The sequence below is a fragment of the Panicum virgatum genome, chromosome 9N, assembly GCF_016808335.1.
Source record: "Panicum virgatum strain AP13 chromosome 9N, P.virgatum_v5, whole genome shotgun sequence".
NCBI lineage: Eukaryota > Viridiplantae > Streptophyta > Magnoliopsida > Poales > Poaceae > Panicum > Panicum virgatum.
In genome coordinates, this window is record NC_053153.1 from 25,336,560 (window position 1) to 25,343,285 (window position 6,726).

General features: G+C 48.0%; 1 long non-coding RNA gene across 1 annotated transcript; it reads left to right on the forward strand.

The window, feature by feature from the left end:
- Positions 1-5,436: 5,436 nt before the first annotated feature.
- Positions 5,437-6,514, forward strand: LOC120690887. The gene is made up of 2 exons (XR_005682002.1): positions 5,437-5,743; positions 5,841-6,514. It is a non-coding gene; the product is annotated as an uncharacterized LOC120690887 (long non-coding RNA).
- Positions 6,515-6,726: the final 212 nt, after the last annotated feature.

Consider the following 6,726-nt stretch of genomic DNA (forward strand, 5'->3'; position numbering starts at 1 on the left):
GTAATTAATCCATGATTTGCTACATTTATGCTACAGTAATCATTTGCTAATTATAAATTAATTATTTTATTAGATTCGTCTCACGAATTAGCACCCATCTGTGCAAAAAGTTTTATAATTAGACTTCATTTAATACTTCTAAATACCAAATTAATCCATGATTTGCTACATTGAAGCTACAACAACTATTTTATAATTATGAATTAATTACCCTTATTAGATTCATCTCGCGAATTAGCACCCATCTGTACAAAGGGTTTTATAATTAAACTTCATTTAATATTTTTAAATACCAAGATTCTCTTTGATGTGACATAGTTTAAAGTTTAACTCCCTGGATCCACAAATCAATGGTTGGATGGATCATGGATAGGATAATGTGAGAAAAATTAACGATTGCATGACATATATCTAAAGCAGGGGCGAAGCTACATAGGAGTAGTCATTATCAGGGGTGCCAAAAGCAACTCTAGCAGACCGTTTAAACAGCCTCCTATCCCAAGTTTAGAGATTTAAGTAAAAAAAAAAGTACTCCAATAGATCTCTATTTTGGGAGGTCTTTAAAATCTCTTCTCCACCCTCCATTCCTATAGAGTCTCTAGTGATCCCTCTATTATAAATTGGAATTAAAGGCTATTGCTAGAGTTGAAGCAAATTTAAAGGCCCCTAAAAAATAGAGGCAATCCTCATTTAATATTTAGAGGATTTGATTTAGGGGATATTGCTAGAGTTGCTCTAATACACCCCTTAAAATATGAAAAAACAGTGATTATATTCAAATTTTCACCATATTTGCAACTCACAACTCAACTTTATGCACCCACAAAACAAATGCACCCCCTTCAATTTGCTATAGTTTCTCTGTTGTATCTAAGCTAGATACTATAACGAATATTCTAGATAGACTATGTAACCACTAGATCACATGGCGAGGTCGTCTTTCTGGAATCCGCACAGGAATCCAAGTGTTGCAGGAGGTTAAACCGTGCAGAGCTTCACCATCCGGAAACACATTCAACTTCAGCATATGAACCAAGGCCCTGTTTAGTTCCCAAAAAAATTTCTACAGTATCCGTCACTTCAAATCTTCAAATACATGCATAAAGCATTAAATGCAGTTGAAAAAATAACTAATTACACAGTTCAACTGTAAATGGTTTTTGGAGTGCATAGACTCCAATGCGGACAGGAGCTACCACGTTCATTCTGATGCCCACCTAGTGCAAAAATTGCTCCTTAATACATTCAAGCGTACGTACTTGACAAAGAAATGAAACATGTGCAAGACAACGAAGATTAATGTCATGAGTGCGCTACCCCTCCCTCCCGGGGTTGTGAAGCAGTTTGATAAGAGGAGGCGCGGTTTCCTTTGGACAGGTGAGGGTGATGCTAATGAGTGTCAGTTTCTACATTGTCGTCATATATAAGCAAATGAGTATCAAACTGAGATTAGTTTACCATCACACAAACCCCATGAGGACCACTACTTGTTTGTAAACAACAAAATGAGATTAGTTTCTCATCACATAGATAATGCAAAGAATGACTTGGATTTGGACCCATTGTCGCCATTCTCCCTACAGCAGCCGCCTAATGCATGCCTATAGCCCGCAACCATCAGTTCGCCAATGGCATCTATTCATCGCGCTCTGCGATTGGAATTCATCCATCCAATCGTAGAGCTAGGCCTGGTCTTCAGTTCCTACGCAAATTCGGTCCTTCAAAACTAGGAACCGATCGGTTCTTTTAAAAAGTAGGAATCGAGGAAATTCGGTTTCGGTTCTTTCGGTTCGGTTCTGGTTCTAACCGAACCTATCAAAACACAGTTCACAAAAAAAACAAATCCAGGGGCAGGGGGCCACCGCGGCCACGGCACCGTCAAGCCGCGCACACGCTCGCCGCGCGCCTGGCGGGGTGGCCTCCACCGCGCGCCTAGCGGAGTGGTCTCCGCGCCTCCACCGCGTGGCTGACGGAGTGGCCTCCGCTGCGTGCACGCGCTGGTCGGCGAGGTGGCCTCCGCCGCGCGCACGCGCTGGTCGGCGAGGTGGCCGCCCCCACCCCCGCCCCTGATGCCTGGATCTACGCGCGTGGGGGAGAAGATGCGGAGTATGGTGCGATGGCGCCGCCGGGGAGTGGAGGAGGGAGCGGCGGTGCACCGCGTGGAGAGGAGGGGAGAGCCCCGAGCAGGGGTAGAGGAGGGAGCGCCGGAGCGGTAGCAGTCAGGGTCAGCAGGCGAGCGCAGCGATGGCCGACGGGCGCTGGGCGAATGAGCTGCGGCGAACGGGGGATGGCACTGGGCGGGGGCGGCGGTGAGGGCCATGGGCGGCGAAGGAGGAGTCGGTGAGGCCAGGGGCAGAGGCGCAGAGGGTGGCGGCTGGCCGACTAGGTTGCGGTGGGGGTGGGGGTGGCCGACCAGATGATAGTTCAGTTTTTTGTTTAGCAAAATAGTCAAAATTGTCCCCAAACTCTTGGTAAAGGGTCAAGTTCGTCCTCGAACTTTTGCGCGGGCCAATTTAGTCCTCGAACTGTCCTTCTTTGGTTCAGTTACATCCTTCACATCCACGCCATCAGTGAACATCGTCTGCCACACCCTTTCCCATCCTTGAGCTGGTCAAATGCGGCGGTCGGCACTTGATCGCCGGAATCTGGCCAATAAGAGGGGTTGTCTGCTGCAACGCTCGGAGGTCCGGTCGGTCCGACAACGATTTCCATGGGGGAGGGGGCGGAAAAGCAAGTGGGTATCACCTGGATTCGATCCCATGTGTTGGTTGGGGCGGAGGGTGGATGGAATGGGCTGGCCACATGAGCTCGAACTTGGCTCGGTGGCGGCAACAATGGCGGGAGGTGGGCGGCATGATTCCGGTCGGGTGCTGCCGAAGCTTGGTGAGAAGAGGTTGGCAAGGGAGCTGGGCAGTGAGGGAGGCATGGGTGCGACGGATTTGGGAGGAGGTGGTGTGAGGTGGCTGGGAACGCCCGGCGTAGCAGTGCCTACGCTCGGCATTGTTCTTGCCTGGTTCAAGGAAGAAGAAGGGAGCAGCAGAGAAATAGAAGGCACCCCACCGCGCCCACGCCCGTCGCTGCTCCATCTCGTCGCACCGACTCATGCCATCGTCACGCTGCTTGCCGCCGGACCCGAACACCCCCCCCCCCCGCCACAAGGCCCTCACGTTGCACACCCAAAAGCAGAGAAGGGAGCGGCAACGGCTTGCTTGTCCCACTACTCCTCTTGCTCCACTCTCTTTGCCGTAAGCTCTCTCCTCTCTCGTCCAGCCATGCTCTGTAAATTCGTTCCTGAAATCTAGATGTCTCGATACCGTCGTGCTCCGTGAATTCAGAAATGTCGGCTCTATCTCCGACCGCCATCCATCGCAGGCTCACCGATGCTAGTGTCGGTGGCAGGGAACTGCGAGCCGTACATGGGTGTGACCATCGGCCCGGTGGTGACGAACCTGCTGTCGCCATCGGACCTGGCCGACTTCCTCTGCACACAGCACATCACCCGCGTGCGTCTCTATGACGCGGACCGTCGTGGGCATCCCAACGACGTGTCGGGCTCCTCCTCGGTGACGACCACGGTGTGGGTGGCCCGCCGCGTGCTCCCGTTCGCGGCCGTCATCTCCGCCATCGCCGTCGGGGATGAGGTGCCCACTGCGCTCCCCTCCGCATTGCCCGTGCTCCTCCCGGCCATCTGGTCCCTCGTCGCCGTGCTCGGCGCGGCAAACCTGTCCTCCATCCCAATGTCGATGCCACTGCCCTTCTCTTTGGTGGACCTGTTCCCCCTTTTGCAGGCCTTCTTCAACCAATCCCTAGCCAAGGCCTTCGTCATGCCGCTGCTGGCACACCTCACCTCACGGTGGTGCTCGAACGCACGAACGCGACGGTGAGGCGGTATGCAGGCAAGCAAGCTCGACGAGTGGCTTGGCGCCTAGCGGCGTGATGTGTTCGCAGACGGATAGTTTGAGGACTAAACTGATCCGCGCAAAAGATCGAGGACAAACTTGACCCTTTGCTAACAGTTCAGGGAAGATTTTGCCTATTTTGCCTTTTTTTCATTTGTTTGATTGTTTTACATCACTACTACATGGAGAAGTTGTAAATTAGTCTACATTTTCGGTAGCATAGGAACATATTGAAATTTGGACAAAGCAAGGACAACAGAATTATCAGTTGTTATTTTGCTTGGTCCTTTCATAAAAAAGTTATTGAGCTTGCTGATACATAGCTGTAGTTACTAATTGTTTTGGTTCTAGATCTTCTAGTTTGGGTTACTTCTTTTTATTTAGGAAAAAGTATCTAAATATCAATATATCAGAGATTGCCAATTTGCCACTGTACCAGATTTTCAGGGAAATGGAATAATTCAAGACAGTTACAACTTAGTCATGCAAGTCTAGATCAAATGAACCTATATTACCAAATGCTGACAATTAACATGGTGGAAAACTAACAAAGAGGGTCAGCAACAGATCAGAAAATACATGGTTAACCATAACCACTTAACTGTCCTGGGAAGGGTTGTGTGATCCATGGATTGAGCACTCTGTCATGTACTCATGATTGTAGCAGAAGGTTTATAGCATAATTATTAACTGGTGAGATTAAATATAATAATTAGTGAAATTTAAAGCATAATTATTAACCGGTGAGATTAAACATCTAATGCCATCAATAGGTTTACCTTGTATTCAGGCTTCTCTTCTATTGACCACCACTTGACATTTTCTAGCATGCAATCTATATGCAAGGAACCATGTGTCATATAATTCAAATGGATAGCTTCGCTCCATTTGGTATATATGGACAACTGTGCTAACAATAGTATTTTTTTTTGTGATGATACTCTTCTTGCATAACAGAAGCAAAATTATGTTCACTGATAATTCTCAGAGTCAAATACAATACTTGACAGCCAAAAAAATGCTAGACGACCTGAAATTTCAGGGTGAAGATCAGAGCACAATCTAAATGACACGGATTGTTAAAGTTACGTGGGCATTTCATTGGTGGTAATTAGAGAAGTTACGGAAGGTGAGAAAGGCAATTATGGTGACCTGCCGCGGAGCAGCATGTTCGAGCAGGTAGGACCGCACCAGGTATGCGAATATGTCCTGGTTGGGCACATCGCCAAACAAGGTGAGGACACGACAGCTCGCATACAAGAACTTTGCTTGCGCTATGTAGAGTTTTGCATGTTTGCCGGCGACCAACCCACCGGTGGCCACATACTCAGGGGAGGAGCTACAGTGATGCCTGGGTATTCCCAGGAATATCCAACTTTTTTGAAAAAAAAAATCAAGTATACTTCAAATTTATACACATATACATATAAATCTGGGCCTGTTTGTTTGTGCTTCTGTTAAACGTAGTCCAGCGATCCACCAGCCAGCCCATCTGGCCCATAAACGGCCGCACAGCCCACCAGCCCAGCACCCTAGCAGCCCTCTCGCGGAACGCACGCACGGAGCACAATTCTCCCTCTCCCTGCTGCTCGCCCGCTCTCCTGCTGCACTGCTGCCTGCTTGCTTCCCCAATCCCCCAAATCCCTAAACCGTAGGACTGAAATCCCCCCAAATCAAGAACAAGAGCTAGCAGATCCGCCCTACCGGCAAGCTGCGCACGCCCGCGGGGAGGCTGGGAGGCCGGCCGCCGGCTGCTGGGCGTGACCATGAGGGCCTGAACGCCTGAGGGCGAGGCGACGAGGCTGCGAGGGCGAGGACCGAGCGGCCGACCGGCGAGGAGGAAGGTGAGCCCATCTATTGCCTACATCAATATGCGTATGCCCTTTTTCTACACATTTTTTCCTTCAAACAATGATAGAATCAGCGTATGCCTTTATGTAGATCTGAGGAAGTTGTAAAATGAAGAAGAAATCAATTGATTTGAAGACATTATGGGATAGACATTCAAAGTCAAGAAAGATAGGCTCCACATCAACGCTGCAGCCGGTTACCATTGAGAGTGAAGCAGTTCCTGTTCCAGATGTTTCTTTTGTTCGGCCAGTTACAGTTGGGAGTGAAGTTCAGATTCATAGTGTTGAGGTGGAGCCTGAGATAGCAGCCACTGATATAGCAGCCAGTGATAGTTAAAACAAAGATGCACAATAGACATGATGTTGTTTACAAGCTTCTCAAATTGGTGCTAGTACTACCAGTTGCCACTGCTAGTGTTGAGAGAATATTTTCTGCTATGAACTATGTGAAGAATAAATTGAGAAATAAGATGGGGATCAATATTTGAATGATTGCTTGGTCACATTTATTGAGCTCGAGTTCTTTTTGCAAGTGAAGGAATGTGATATCATTAACCGCTTCCAAGCCATGAAGGAACGCAAAATTAAAGCTACCCTTAGAACCCATGAAGCAACAGAAAGTTAGAGTACTTTGTAATCTTATTTATGCATTTTGTAAGTTTTTTATTTTATTTTCATGGATATTTTAGAATTGATTTATTCAAGAACTTGTACCATTATTTTTTTTCTATTTATCAGTTTGGCATATGGGAGCAAATTACTGTTCATTGAACTTTTTTTTAAAGATTTAGAAGATGGGAATACCCAATTCTAAAATCCTGACTCCCCCACTGCACATACTCCATAGTCCATACCTCCGCCAGCCAGCCGACATGCTTCCTCCAGCAATCGTCGCCCGTCTTCGTCGGCTCCCTCGTCCGATGTTGCTTGGCGGCGGCACGGGATAGTGCTAGGAGAAGGCCAGAAGGAGGCGGCAC